Below are 16,831 nucleotides of genomic sequence, written 5' to 3'. Positions count from 1 at the left end.
TTGGAGGTAGGGGTGTTATTTCGAGCCGGTCAAAATGTTAACCCATCGTAGTTCGAACAAGATCGAACTCTTCATTCTGGCAATGACCCTTGGCCGTAGGGGTATTATTTCGAGCTGGTCGAAATGTTAACCCTTCGTAGTTCGAATGAGGTCAAAATCTTCATTTTAAGCGGAGATCAATGGAGAGTGAAATGCTCGAGTAAAATGTTGGAGTATTGTATATGTCAGTTTCATACACATCGGAGAAGTTTTCTTGTATCTAGTCCCTTCATCGTTCGGCCTGGATATATCATCGGCAGGCGGGGCGATGAATTATACTTTGAACTTTGAGACATATCCTTCGTCGCCTCGTTAAAAACCTACTCGAGAAAACCCAATTGGGACAAAACCCGGGTGAGGGAAAAAGAGTACGACTTAGTTGACGTCATTTTTCGGAAGTGGAAATATTTGAGGTGGGCGATTTTCCAGTTGTTCTGTAGTAGTTTTCCCTCCATTGTTTCTAGTTGGAATGCCCCTTTACTTGCCGCCGCCGTAATTTTATTTGGTCCGTCCCAGTTGGTTCCCAATTTTCCTTCTTTTGGGTCATTGGCCGTTTGTGTTTTGGCCTTGAGGACGTAGTCTCCGACTTTGAGCGGACGTATTTTGGCTTTCTTGTTGTAGTACCTTTCCCCCTGTTGTTTTTGCGCTACCATTCTTACATGAGACATATCCCTCTATTCCTCTACTTCGTCGAGGTCCTATATTCTATTTTCGTCGTTACTTGATCCACTTTCGTTGGACTATTTTAGGCTAGGTTCTCTGATTTCAATGGGTATAACAACGTCAGTCCCGTAGACTAATGAGTATGGCGTTTCACCTGTGCTGGTCTTAGGCGTGGTGTGGTAGGCCCATAATACTTCCGGTAGTAGATTCGGCCACAGTCCTTTAGCGTCCTCGAGCTTCTTCTTTAGTAAATTCAATATTGTTTTGTTGGATGATTCTGCCTGACCGTTGCTAGCTGGATGGTATGGCATGAAGAGTATCCGCTTGATGCGCCATTTGTTAAAGAACTCGGTCATCTTCCTTCCGACGAACTGAGGTCCGTTGTCGCAACTAATTTCTTTGGGGATGTCGAAACTGTGAGCATGTGATTTTTGCCTCATACGAATTACTCCAAAATAATTCCCAAAATTAGGTCTTGTCTTTAATTATGTGTGATTTTCCTGATTGTTTGCATATATTTGTGGGCATGTTTAATTTTATTAATGCATTAAAAATACAAAAATATAGCATTGACATTTAAGATTTGATTTCTACTTTTTTTGGAATTAATTAATAATTAGGTGTTTTACAAAAATGAAACTTCAAAAAATAATAACATATTTTTGTAATTTTAGTCAAATTGTGTGATTTTCTTTTAATTATTTGTGATAATTATTAGTTAGAGTTAATTAGTATTTTTAAGTTAATTTGGAGTTTTATAATTTAATTAGGATTTTAGTTTTAATTTTTTTTTCGAAAGAAAAAGAAGAAAAGAAAAGAAAAAGAGTTAATAAAAGAGAGGAAATCAAATTTGGGCCAAAAGATCTCCAAGCCCAAAACAAAACCGGTCCAAACCCACCCCAAACCAGCCCAGACCCGTCTGCCATACCCGGTCCACCCGTACCAGAACCAAACGACGTCGTTTGGACACGTTTTGATCAGGGCCATCAATTCATTTGATCGAACGACCCCAAAGCTTTGCCCATTACCCGACCCCGACCCATTTCATCTGAGACCGATCCGGTCTTTAAATCACTCAAACGACGTCGTTCCAATTAGTTAGATGATCCACGCCGTTGATCCTGTTTGATCTAACGGCCTGGATCCAATTTCACCCCAGTATATATTTGACCAAACAGACCCCACCCCCCTCATAACCCCCATCTCATCTTCCTCACCCAAACCCTAGAGACCAGCCGCCACCATTCCCCACCGCCTTCCGGTGGCGGCGCAGGCTCCAATCACTCCCAAAAATACACCCCAGAACCCCCTCGATCCCCTCTTCCCGGATCCGTAACCTTTTACCTTCGAACATGCCTGAATCCTTTCAAATATCGATTCAAAAGGATGAACCCTAGCGCCGCCCTAACTTTCTCCGGTGGCGGCGCCGAATCCAATCCCTCCCAAATTAACACCACACAACATCCACAACCCCCCTTAGGCTCAATATATCATTAGTTTCCCTCGAATGTATCCAGAACTCCTCGAATATCGAATCTAAGTTCGAGCCTTAGAACCTTAAAATTCCGACCAGTGCATGAAAGATCGTTTGGTTGGATTTCTGGGCTTATTCAAACTTGTTTCATCACAAAATAATAACGCTCGTTTGTTCTGCATCAGGAACAAACGTTTGGTACTATTTTGGGCTGATTCAGAGTGCCAAATCCAAGTTCGAGCCTATCCAGTGAGTTCTTTCCTAGTTTTTGTTTATTTTCATTAGTGTTATTCTAATATTCGTCTTCCTCGTCTCTTTTTCTTTTTCTGGTCAATTTCATTTGAAATTCGATCAGTTCTTTGGTATGAATTATTTATGTTTACTGTTGTTTCTTTAAGATTTGGTTTTATAGATTTGTTTCGTATAATTAGGATATCAGCTTGTTGTAAGAGTGTGAAATTGTATCTCGTTAATCACTCAGTCAAAATAAGTAGGATTAGTTCAATAAGTTTAGTATTAAGTTCTTGTTTAATTGTGTCAATAAAAACTGATTAATATAAGTAATTCAAGGGTTTACCTACTTAAGAAGTTTCTAGTGGATAGTAGGGTTAGGATTGCACTAATGTATTAAATAATTAAGTGGATAATTGAGTGGACAATGGAGTGGAGGATTAAATAAATGAAAAGTTAAGTTAGTAGTGGAAAATGCACTAATTGAATGCCCATTTAAGGGAGCTGAAAATCAAAAAAAGAGGGGGGGGCGGGGGGCGGGAGGCGGAGAGAGCGGTATACAATCGATATACACTCTGGATACACTCGATATACAAGAGCAGAATTCATTTTGGAGAGAGTAAAAAAGATAGAACCAAATTTTCTGAAATATTGAGAGCGAAAGAACACCAGAGAGAGTTCAAAGCTAGAAGATAAAACAAAGAGAGATTTCCGGACTATTTTTCTTCTCCATTTTTACTGGTTTTCTCCGTGTTGATGGGATTTCTGGATTGAGGTGTTGAAGCTACTGTGTTGGGCTTTCTGCTACTGTATTTTGTTGTTTGCTGTTGCTGATTGCTTACCCCATTTTTATGTTCTACATACTAGGTACCTGTCCTGAAACTCGATGTATGTAAATATCCAGTTGAAAATGAATGAAGTGGAGGCCTATTGTTGTTGAAGTGGAGGCCTATTGTTGATTTACTGCTTTTATTATACTGTAATAACCGTACTGATGGACTGTTAATTATAAGTTTGTGCATTTGAACCATTAAGTGTGTGTTAGATATTTAGAAATGCATATGAGTTTAGTTGAGTATTCGTTGTAATAATTCCATGCTAGACTAACAGAATAGTTTCTATTAGTTTAGTTAATTTCCGGTTTTCCTAGATCTATTTAAATGGTATATTTTAGCTGTGATTAATTAGGCTGTAGACTGTTAAAGTAGTGTAATACTTCTTCTGATCATGGGAGCTTTATATTTAGTAGTGATGATGTGAGTTAATCTATAATTCTGAGTTTGAGTGGTTGTGTGTGGGTTCGAAATCAGAAAGTTAAAAGTAGATATGAGATATGTAATTCGTAAGGTTAATTTAGGCAATCCATTTTCGTCCAGCATCCTTAATTCTCGAGTTTCAATTCTCATATGTGGTCACGTTAGTGTTTAATCAAAGTTCATGAGTCAGCATTTTAATAAAAATGAGTCATAGTAGGGAATTTGAAATTTGAACTAGTATGCACCATGTTTGAAAATTGTGATCATAGGTAGTTTACGTGGGTCATGAAATCTGAAATTAGTTGCTTTCCAACTCATGTTTAATGTTGCATTGAATTTATTTTACTGGCTAGTTAATTTTAGTAGTAGATTCATCAGATTTGTGTTCTTAATTAAATTGAAATTCTATTTAGTGTAAAAAACAGGGCTTAACAGGCTAGTCCCTAAACGTTTGGGCCTCAGGATAATTGATGCATGGCCCAGGCCAGTTTTGGCCCCTTTCTTATTTTGGCCTGGGCCAAGGTCTGTTTTGGCCGATTTTATGGTGTATATCTAGTTTTAAATTCCCTCTGCTGGGCTAACATCGGAGCCCAATGGTCGGATGTTGGTGCAAATATTACTTAGTTTACATCAGTCCAGTAACAAATTAATTAGGGCCTTTCTTTTATTTTAGAGACAAATTAAGTAGAAAACTATAGATTGCTCTGGGTTTGCACTTTAAAATAATAAAGCGGGATAAGCCTCGCTAAACAAAACACATAAATTGCGGGGCCCTCGATAATTGAATATATTAAAATACTTAGATTTCGGGACGGGCCGTTTAGCGAATGTCACGGCCTTCCCCAAAATAATAACACGTTAGTTTCTTTAGGCGCGTATTTTAATAACATTACCTCCCTAAACTCGGGTGCGCATTTATGTGACCCAAATCCAAATCCCAACGATGTTAAAGTATGTCCAAAAACCACGGGTGCATTTATGTGACGTGGTTCAAGACTTGTTTTAATGACGTTGCAATTTTCTTTAAAAATGAATAAAAGCGGTTAAGGTTAAAATTTGCACATAGGTTCATAATTGTTAAGATCAGATAATTTAAGCCAAATATAACAGTTGAGCGACCGTGCTAGAACTACGGAAGTCGGGAATGCCTAACACCTTCTCCCGGGTTAACATAATTCCTTACTCAGATTTCTGGTTCGCGGACTGTAATACATAGTCAATCTTTTCCTCGATTCGGGATTCAACCGGTGACTTGGGATGCCATAAATCTCCCAAGTGGCGACTCTAAATCTTTAATAATAAATCCCGTTTCGATTGTCCTTTAATTGGAAAAACTCCCTTATGCCCTTGCGGGTGTAGGGTAAAAGGAGGTGACAGCTCTGGGAGTGCACGCTGGTCGTGACTTCTTTCTGTTAGTGTCCTATTCCAAATAGAACGAGGTTCGGATAAGTTGCAAAATCGGATGATCTTTTGGTTACCGGTACGCAGCCCCCCCTCGGCTCGAGTTGTCCACTCGGGTAAGCCAGGTCTAGGACAAATAAACCCAGGTTTTTAACCTAGTATAACAAGACCTCATGCCGGATCCCTAGTAGGAACGTTTGTCTGTATCACGTGCATTTTGACTTTGGAGACTCAACATAGGGGTTGGGTCTGTCTAGGACATGTGTACAAAAAATGAAAAGACCATCCTGATGCATCTTACTTGCTACTTGTGCATTTATTTGCTTCGGATTTGCATGTTGACCGATTTTTGAATAAAAGGAAAGAGTTTGGAAAAGAAATAGCAGTGTGAGGGCTAAGGGAGGTAATTACCTGTTTTGAAAACCTATATATGCCAAAACTCTGCCGAAATTTTGAAAAAAAAAATAAAAAGAGAATTTTTTGTTTTCAAAAAAAAAGTTGGTTTTTGTGTTATCAAAATTGCCCGAACTACGCCAGTTTGATTCTCATAGGGTGTGAGATACGTAGGCAACCCTCATCGGGTCCAACTTCCTTTTCGCAAAAATAGCCAAAAGAACAAATTTTACTTTTATTTGAAAAATAGTTAGGGTGATGCCATTCTTGTCAATATCCTTAAAAAGGGCGCCGGAAGGCCGTTTTTGCAAGAATAACCACCTGTGGTCATTGTTTTCAAGGTTTTCACCGGTGAGCCAACACTGCCTTAAAATCTTCGTTCTCGAAGTGCTGAAAGGCCGTATTTGCGAAATCGGGTTTTTATTTTATTTTTGAAAAAATGTGTGTTAATTTTATTTTGAGTCAAATAAGTCTTAAATTTTAAACACCCCAATAAACATGCAGAATGAGCACGAGTCAGAATTTGCCGGTAACAGTTATGAACAAAATCCCTTTGGAGTTGCGTATGTAGTGGGAAGATCTGGGCAAGTCAGAGCAAGATAAGGTCAATCTACATTTGGGGGGTCTCACCGGGTTATTAAAGATCAGACCTAGAGGAGACATCATAAAGGCTTTAGTTACGTTCTGGGACCCGACCCATAACGTATTTCACTTCTCGGATTTTGAACTCACCCCGACCTTGGAAGAGATAGCAGGTTATATGAAAGGTACTGCAGGTTTAAGGCATAAGTATCTAATCTCTCCAAGGGCCGTTAACTTTCACAAATTCATGGATTTGCTAAAGATAAACAAGGGAATCCCATATTTCGAGTTGGAAGGGGTTTTTTTCACTCTACATTTTATATACCAGAAGTACGGGCTTCACAAATTCATGGATTTGCTAAAGATAAACAAGGGAATCCCATATTCCGAGTTGGAAGGGGGTTTTTCCACTCTACGTTTTATATACCAGAAGTACGGGCATATAGAAGGGTTCAATGATCCGGAAAGCGGGGTTTGCAGTAAAGGGAACCGAACAAATGGGACGAGCATAGGCGTTTCGCTTTCATGCTAGCATTCTTAGGCCTTGTGGTGTTTCCCCGAAAAGATGGGAATATCGATTTACGGGTGGCGGGAGTCGTCAAGGTCCTGGTTACCAACGCCAAGAGCACTCTCGCCCCTATGATAGTGTCTGAGATATACCGAGCTCTCACAGCTTGTAAAGCTGGGGCAGACTTCTTCGAGGGATGCAATTTGCTACTACAAATGTGGATGATCGAGCACTTGTGCCACCACCCTCAGTATATGAGTTATGGATCCGCAGAGAAAAGCTGCATTGAAGAATTCAACATAAGGGTTTCAGGGTTCAAGTTACCAGAGGGGTTTGGAGAATGGATAGCCCGTCTTTGCGCCATCGCTACGGGACAAATAGAATGGACACGAGGTTGGCTTCCTATTGAAGAAATTGTGTATATACCTGCCACAGGTCCTTACTTCCTCCTAATAGGTCTTCGAGGTATTCAGCCTTACGCTCCCTACCGAGTGATGAGACAATTAGGAAGGTGTCAGGTGATGCATCCAGATGAAGATCTCAGTATCCACGTGGTTGAGATTAGCTCTGACGGCCAATTTCACGAAGAAATAGTTCGTTCTATTTGGAACGAGTGACAGTATTTGACGGCAAGCACCCGAGTGCGGAACCTATCTAAAGGCGAGGTCTCACCCGCCTACCTTGCCTGGTATAGAAAGAAGAACACTGCAAGGGCCGAATCAGAAAGACCGGCCAAAAAACTGCACATTCAGGAATTCGCCGAGGCATCGCAAGAACCATGGGCTTGGTTGGCCAAGGAAAACGAGTACAGGGCCACGATAGGAAAGTTGGAGAAGCAAGTCAAAGACCTTTAATTCAAGAATGGCTTACAAGCAGCGGCGGATGAGGGTGAAAAGAAAAGGCTATCTAAAGAAAATGAGGCCCTTCGAGCTCAAATGCAGAAACTGAAAGTAGCAGCAGAAAATCCAGTTCGAAGTAACAGAGATGAAAAGCTCGTAGCTAACCTAAGGCAGAAAGTAAGTAACTATAGTTTCTATTTGAACAAAGTAGAAAGTGAACTGGCCAGGGCTCAAAAACAATTGGCTAAAAATGCAGATGAACAGGTATGCCTGGTTAAGCAGTTAAGAGAAAGGTATGACGATAAGGTCGCGGTGTTGAAGAAAAGGGTCATCGCCACGGAAAACAAAATGATCAAGCAGGCAAAAGACTTCAAGGTTGAAAGGGAACACTGTTACATGACATTGGCGCAGTTAGAAATAGACTTGCAACAACTTCATGAACAAAACTATACAGCCAAGCAAACTTTGGAGTCTAGGGCCAGCAGATTGGGTGTTTGTTACAAGAAAAGGGTGTCATAAGAGAGAGAATTAGAAACATCGCTGACTACATCGTTATGAAGTGCCACATTTGTGAGGATATGACTCACACTACATTCTTTGCAGCGGTGATGACCTTTGTTAAACAAATAATGAACAGCTTGGACCGACTTCAAAGGGATCTTGCACATAAGCCCGTGGCGAGACCGAATGATGTCCCACGGACACCAGGAGCATTGATGTACTCATGATTTTCAGTTTGAGTCTATATTTCCTTTTCTGTCAGAGTCTGTAAGGCATGTTGGGCTTATATTTTCTCTCTGTTTTTGAGTCTGTATTTCTTTAAAGTATAATAGCTTAATTTCAGAGTCTGTACTTTTTCTTTGAATCAGAGTCTGTTATTCTTTTGAAATTTGTTAGTATTGAGTCTTTGTGATCGAAGCATCTATTTTTTATAAAGGCTGAAAATCCCAAAAATATTTTATTTACTTTCACACTTTTCTGACAGAACTACGCACGGTTTGATTCATGCGGGGACATGATACGTAGGCAATCTCTATAGGATTCGACCACCTCTAAAAAGAAAAAGGGGAAGTAAAGAAGGATAGAATAAAAGAAGCTTAAAAGAAGGGGCACAATTATGAGAGGCCGGAATGACGCACACAACAGAAGCAAATGCATGATAGAAAATGGTTAATTGCCTAGGTGCATTACATCCCAACGTGTAATTGCATATGTGTTAAACTCTAAGAACTAGCAAGTTTGTTGTTTTTCAGAGAATTCAAGCAGTTAGAGGATACTGGCACATTATCATTACCAAACCAGATCAAAGGGACCAATACCAAAAAACATGTCTATCCCTGATGTCGACACTAGTGTTGAGGTAGAGGAGTTGGACGTCAATAAAATGAAAGAGGAGATCCTCAAGCTTAAGCAACAGATGGCCGAAATGTACCAGGCCTGGTCCAAAGGGCAATCACCGCCATATTACCCAACCAACCCGGGTTTTACCCCATCATTAGCTCAGTCTCAGGATCATCCCGCCACTGATCCAGATTTTCCCATTTATCAACACTACCATGGCACTACTTCTCATATGCCGTAAGCTCCACCACCAAAATCAACTCTATACCCTCCTCCGCTAGTCACCCAGTCTTTGTGGCATCTCCACCAGCTGCACTCCATAGATCCCCGAGTGAACCTGTGTTCCAAGCTCAAGACAACCAGTATTATCCCCTCAAAGCTCCCGAAACCTACCCCTACGATCCACGTTCTGATCTCCCGAGAGAAGCTGAGAGACCAGCCAAAAATCCCGAACGTGAGGAGATGTTCAGAAAAATGAAAAGCATAGAACAATCCTTCAGGGATATGAGAGGGCTAGGAGGTCAGGTAAGCATGGCTTACAAAGACATGTGTTTATTCGCAAATGTACAACTACCGACAGGGTTCAAAATGCCCAAATTCGACTTGTACAATGGACACGGTGATCCGGTGGCTCATTTGAGAGGTTTTTCTAGTAAGATGAGGGGAGCCAGAGGAAAGGATGAATTGCTAATGGCCTACTTCAGTCAGAGTTTGAGCGGATCAACATTAGAGTAGTACACCCGCCAAGATCACGGAAGATGGTACACATGGGATGATTTGGCATGAGCATTCGCTTGTCACTTTCAGTATAATCTTGAGATCATTCCAGACCAACTATCTTTGACTAAACTAGAGAAGAAGCACAGTGAAAGCTTTAGAGAATATGGTTTCTGGTGGAGGGAGCAAGCAGCAAGGGTAGATCCCCCAATGAAAGAGAGCGAGATGGTTGATTACTTTTTGCAGGCTTTGGAGCCAACTTACTTTGGTCATTTGGTGTCCGCAATTGGAAAGTCTTTACTGAGGTTGTAAAAATGGGAGGCATGGTCCAGGAGGGGCTTAAGTCCAACAAAATCATGAGTTATTCAGCGATCAAGGCAACCACTCAGGCCATTCAAAGCGGCACTGGGGGTGTACTTGGGAAAAAGAAGAAAGAAGATGTCATGACTGTTGAGTCCGGAGCCTGGTTCAGATTTAGAGGCCCATCACCCTACTATAGCCAACCACGACCCTACCACCAAAATTACCCCCACACTCCATATAGCCCTCCACAACATTGATACCCATCACCAGATCCCTATATTTCCGTCCATAAAATCCATACCCAGCTCCACAAAACACATATCTACCCCCAAGAGCCTACAGAAATCCCTCCGGAATGGGTTTCCGACCAAACCAAGCCTTCAAGAATGAGAGGTTACAAAAGTAAAAGACTTTCACTCCACTGGGGGAATCATATACCAGTGTTTTCCACAGGTTGAGACAGTTGGGCATGATGAATCCAATTGAGCCTAAAATGCCAAATCCTCCTCCTAGAAATCTTGACCACTCGGTGAGTTGTGAGTACTGTTCAGGAGCCCCAGGGCATGATACAGAGAAGTGTTGGAAACTGAAAACAGCTGTGCAAGAGCTTATTGATACTCATCGGATTGAGGTTCAGGCCCCAGAAGCACCAAATATCAATCAGAATCCACTTCCAGCCCACCATGAGACCCATATGATTGAGTTGATACACAAAGGAGGGGGTCCCAAGAAGCCCTCGCAGACGGTAATGATGATCCGTTCCAGTGAAACCAGCTCAAAGGAAAAGGTAACTAGTGGGAAATCAATGGTCCAGTTGAAAGGGGTAGACAATAAGCCAGCTGTGGTAGCCGAGAAAGGGTCGTCAAACATTGTTGCAGTGAAACCCGAGAAAGCTAAAGTGGTAGTACCAGGGGTTGCAAGTAAACCTGTTGTGGTCGTGAAGGGGGCTCGCACAGAGCCTGTTATTATAAAACCAGTAACTCAGCTTCCAGTGATCAACAACAAAGCTGTTCCTTGGAATTATGAACGGGTGACCGTGATTTACAAAGGGAAAGAAATCAAAGAAGAATTTTGTGAAGCACAAGGTTTGACTTGCTCAGGAAGGTGTTTTACTCCAGAGGAGTTAAGAAGAACTAAAGATGATCCAACGCCGGTGAAGAAAGCTGTAACTAAAGAAGAGGCAGAGGAATTTTTGTGGAAAATGAAAGTGCATGACTATTCTGTTGTAGAGCAGTTGAGGAAAATGCCAGCTCAGATCTCATTGCTCTCATTGCTAATCCATTTAGATGAGCACCGCCGATCATTGATGAAAATCCTGAATGAGGCCCATGTTCCCGACAAGATCTCGGTGAACCATCTGGAAAAGATAGCCATCAAGATTTTTGAAGTAAACAGGGTCACTTTTTCCGATGATGAATTGCCCGTAGAAGGTACTGAGCATAACAAAGCCCTTTACCTTACAGTGAAATGCGAGGATTCCGTGGTTACCCGGGTATTGGTTGACAATGGTTCAAGTGCGAACATCTGTACTCTCCCACTCTAAGCAAGCTGAAAGTAGAAGAGGAGAGGATCCATAAGAACATTATCTGTGTGTGGGGATTTGATGGCGGAGGCAAAGACTCAGTTGGGGACATAATGTTGGAACTGACCATAGGTCCAGTAGAATTCACAATGGAATTCCAAGTACTGGATATAGTTGTTTCCTACAATTTGCTATTAGAGAGACCATGGATTCACGCCGCTAAAGCAGTACCATCAACACTCCATAAGATGGTCAAGTTTGAATGGGATAGACAGGAAATAGTTGTGCACGGTGAAGATAATTTGTGCGCTCACAACAACACCATTATGTCATTCATTGAAGTGGAAGATGACAAGGGACCATGGGTCTACCAAGTTTTGACGCAATGTCAGTCGAGAAAGTTCCAGAAGGGAAGTGTATCCCAAATCCGAAGATAACCGCCACATCAGTCATGGTAGCGTATGAAATTTTGAAGAATGGTTTTGTACCAGGAAAGGGTTTGGGGTCAGATCTGCAAGGCATTATACAGCCTGTGTCTCTTCCTGAAAACTTGGGAACATTTGGTCTGAGATTCAAGCCCACAACCGCAGACATAAAAAGAGCCAGGGAATTGAAACAGAGGACATGGATCCTTCCAAAGCCAGTCTCACGTCTTTCCAGATCATTTGTCAAGTCCGGTACAAGGAGTCGCCCAGTGACAGCAATTCCCAGTTCTGTGATTGATCCGGACAAGGAGTTAATTGAAAGATTTGAGAAGTTGTTCGACAGTGTGAACATGGTGGAAATTGGAGAAGGTTCTAGCAACGCGGAAGTGCAATTTGTCGGGCCAACAACAAAGCTTAATAATTGGAAGGCTACTCCTCTCCCTACTCAGAAGGAGTCTTGGTAGTTTGCTTTGATTTTCCTTTAAGTTTGTACGGATTATTCCAGGATTGCAATCCGGATTTCATTTTTCAGTCTGTTTGAGTGTGCAAACGTTGTTATCTTTTATCATTCAATAAAATACAATTTCCCTTTCTTCATCATTCCTGATGGTTTTCCTTTTTGTTTTCTTTTCTTTTCTATACAGTTCTTTTTACGATGGTTCTAGTGATATGGCATCATAAGGAATCCTCAGCCTAGTCTTAAAAATCAATCTGATTCCGAAATAATAATTCAAGAAGTAGATTGTGATTACGAATCAGAATACGATGAAGATGAGGCCTTTGAAGAGATTAGTAAGGAGTTAATTCACTTCGAAGAAAAATCTAAACCCAACCTGAATGATACAGAAGCCGTCAATTTAGGAGACACAGATAATATTCGAGAGACCAAAATAAGTGTCCGCCTCGAGCCAAAGATTCGGGAAGAGTTAATCAAAGCACTCATCGAATTCAAAGATGTTTTTGCATGGTCATATGACGACATGCCGGGCTTAAGCACTGATTTAGTGGTCCACAAATTGCCCACCAATCCAATGTTTCCTCCCGTCAAGCAAAAGTTGAGGAAATTCAAATCTGATATGAGTGTGAAAATTAAAGAAGAAATCACCAAACAGTTGGATGCAAAGGTCATTTGGGTCACTCGATATCCTGTTTGGTTGGCTAATGTCGTGCCTGTGCCAAAGAAATACGGCAAGATTAGAGTATGCGTTGATTACCGCAATCTCAACAAAGCAAGTCCGAAGGATAACTTCCCATTACCCAATATCCATATTTTGATCGATAATTGTGCCAAGCATGAGACAGGATCTTTTATGGATTGCTATACCGGGTATCATCAGATTTTAATGGATGAAGAAGATGTAGAAAAGACGGCATTCATCACGCCGTGGGGAACTTATTGCTACTGAGTAATGCCATTTGGTTTGAAGAACGCCGGGGCAACTTACATGAGAGCAATGACTACAATGTTTCATGACATGATACATAAGGAGATTGAGGTATACGTGGATGATGTGATCATAAAATCAAAGCATCAGGCCAACCACATTGGGGATTTGAGGAAATTCTTCTTGAGACTTCGCAGGTACAAGCTCAAGCTTAACCCTGCTAAGTGCGCATTTGGTGTTCCATCCGAAAAGCTATTGGGATTCATAGTCAGCCGGCGAGGCATCGAGTTGGACCCATCAAAGATCAAAGCCATCCAAGAATTGCCACCTCCGAGGAACAAGACTGAAGTGATGAGTCTGTTATGGAGGTTGAACTACATCAGCAGGTTTATTGCTCAGCTCACGACAACTTGTGAGCCTATTTTCAAATTGCTAAAGAAGGATGCTGCGGTCAAGTGGACTGATGAGTGTCAAGAAACATTTGATAAGATAAAAGGATACTTGTCAAACCCGCCTGTGTTGGTACCGCCAGAACCAAGGAGACCTTTGATTCTTTACTTGATTGTCCTGGAAAATTCATTTGGCTGTGTAGTGGGGCAGCATGATGTCACCGGCAGGAAAGAACAAGCCATCTACTATCTTAGCAAGAAGTTCACAGCTTGTGAGGTTAAGTACATTCACCTGGAAAGGACATGTTGCGCCCTAACTTGGGTGGCACAGAAATTAAAACATTATTTGTCATCTTACACTACTTACCTCATTTCACGCTTGGATCCATTGAAGTATATCTTTCAAAAGCCTATGCCGACAGGAAGACTGGCGAAGTGGCAGGTTTTGCTCATAGAGTTTGACATAATCTATGTGACTCGGACTGCAGTGAGCCACTGAGGACTTATTTTCCTGATGAAGAGGTAATGCATATTGACGAGCTAGAACAGGCCGAAAAACCAGGTTGGAAACTTTTCTTCGATGGGGCTGCTAACATGAAAGGAGTGGGGATAGGAGCCGTGCTTATTTCTGAAATAGGGCATCACTATCCTGTTACAGCTCAACTTCGTTTCTATTGTATCAACAATATGGCTGAGTATAAAGCATGCATTTTGGGTCTAAGGCTAGCTGCAGACATGGATATCCAGGAAATCTTGGTCTTGGGAGACTTGGATCTTCTGGTACATCAAATCCAAGGAGAATGGGAAACGCGAGACTTGAAGCTCATACCGTACCGACAATGTTTACATGATCTTTGTCAACGGTTTCGATCAATGGAGTTTAAGCATATTCCAAGGGTCCATAATGAGGTTGCCGATGCTTTGGCTACCCTGGCATCAATGTTGCACCATCCGGACAAAACTTATGTCGATCCTCTACATATTCAAGTCCGAGATCAGCATGCTTACTGTAACATGATTGAAGAAAAACTTGATGGCGAACCATGGTTCCACGATATCAAGGAGTACATCAGAATGGGGATATATCCAGTGCAAGCCACGGGGGATCAGAAGAGAACAATTCGACGGTTGGCAAGTGGATTCTTCTTAAGTGGAGGAGTTTTGTATAAAAGAACACCAGACCTTGGATTGTTAAGATGCATAGATGCTAGACAAGCTACGACTGTCATGTCCGAAGTGCATTCAGGGGTTTGCGGACCATATATGAGCGGGTATGTGCTGGCAAAGAAAATTCTCCGAGTAGGTTATTATTGGGTCACCATGGAGCGAGATTGTATCAGTTTTGTGCGCAAATGTCATCAATGCCAGATACACAGAGATTTGATTCATTCTCCACCATCGGAATTGCACACGATGTCGGCACCATGACCCTTCGTTGCTTGGGGCATGGATATCATTGGACCAATTGAGCCATCAGCATCCAACGGGCATAGATTCATTCTGGTAGCCATTGATTATTTCACCAAGTGTGTTGAGGCCAAAACTTTCAAATCGGTGACCAAGAAAGCAGTGGTCGATTTTGTTCACTCAAATATCATCTGTTGATTCGGAATCCCAAAGGTGATCATCACGGATAATGGTGCTAATCTTAACAGTAAATTAATGGAAGAGGTATGCCAACAGTTTAAGATTACACATCGTAATTCTACCCCATATCGTCCCAAGGTGAATGGAGCAGTTGAGGCAGCCAACAAAAACATAAAGAAGATACTTTGGAAAATGGTAGAAAGTTCTAGGCAACGACATGAAAAATTACTGTTTGCATTGCTGGGTTATCGCACTACTATCCGTACTTCAGTAGGTGCAACTCCTTATTTGTTGGTATATGGAACTGAAGCAGTGATACCTACGAAAGTTGAAATTTTGTCCCTTCGGATTGTCGCTGAGGCTGAAATTGATGATAATGAGTGGGTCAAAACCCGTTTGGAGCAGTTGAATTTGATTGATGAAAAAAGATTGGCAGTAGTATGTCATGGCCAGTTATATCAAAAAAGAATGGCAAGAGCATACAACAAAAAGGTGCGTCCCCGAAAGTTTGAAGTGGGTCAACGAGTGCTGAAACATATTCTTCCACATCAGGTTGAAGCGAAAGGCAAGTTCGCCCCGAATTGGCAAGGGCCATTCTTTGTGACCAGAGTATTATCCAATGGTGCTTTATGCTTAACAGATATTGAAGGAAAATGCATAGACATGGATATCAATTCTGATGCAGTAAAGAGATATTATGCATGATTTTCTTTGGTATAATTGTTGATTGTTTGTATTTGGCATTGTTTCGAAGATTGAAATGACGAAGACAATGTGTTCTGCTATCTAAACACTCTACCCTTTGTTCCCCCTTTTGAGCCGCATTTGTTTCTTTTATACCCCTCTTTTGGAATCAATAACAAAAAGAAAAGAAAAGGAAAGAAAAAGAGAAAGGAAAAGAAAGAGAAAAGAGAAAAGAAAAGGAGTGAAAAAAAAGCATAACAACAAGGAAATTCAGGTGTGAACTACGTTTGACCTGATTCCTGTTAAGGATATGTAGGCACCCTCACGGCTCGGTCATAGTAAAATAAAATAACAAAAGATCCCCAAACAAGAAACTGGGGCAGAAGTTGTATTTGTAATAAGAAATGTGATTCTAAGAGTTGTAATTTTAAACCCATGTAAAATTGTTTTGAGTCTTTGATACCCTTTCTTTCTAACCCCATCCAAAAGCCCACATTACGGTCCAAAGAAATACCTTCCGACCAGTCTTCGAGAGATGCCAAGTTGAGCAATGTAAAGAGAATTCATATCAGAGGCAATACTCCGGTTTAAGCAAGAAAAATCAAAAAATGAGAGAGTTTTATTGGTGAAAACCCTCATGGGCACCATGAGGCGACAAAAGCTGAGAGAAAACAAATGAGAGAGGTTTGTCGGTGAAAACCCTTCAGGGCACTGCAAGTCGAACAAGGTCCGTAAGTTGGCGGAAAGTAAAATTGGGTTGTGGAAATATTGGAGCACAAAGTAAAACAATTGGAAAGGAGATTGGTTAAATAGACTGGGATGATTACTCTAAAATGCATACCATGATCATTGGTGCCAGTTACTCCGCTAAGATAAGTTCCTTTTTCCTATCTCCAACAGTCATCCAAATTTGGATTTTCTTCTTTATTCTTAATTCTCAAAATCGTCGCATTTCATTGCTGTTAATTTTTACTCCCCTAAAGCTCTTCCAAGGTTAGCCTTGTTCCAACAAATAAGAAGGAATGTCAAAAGTATACTACCAAGACTCAAAATTGCACAAAGCAAAATACGACTAGGACATGCTGAAGATAA

This window comes from Nicotiana sylvestris, chromosome 4 (genome assembly GCF_000393655.2).
Source record: "Nicotiana sylvestris chromosome 4, ASM39365v2, whole genome shotgun sequence".
NCBI classification, from domain to species: Eukaryota; Viridiplantae; Streptophyta; class Magnoliopsida; order Solanales; family Solanaceae; genus Nicotiana; species Nicotiana sylvestris.
Note: the sequence above shows the minus strand (reverse complement) of the source record.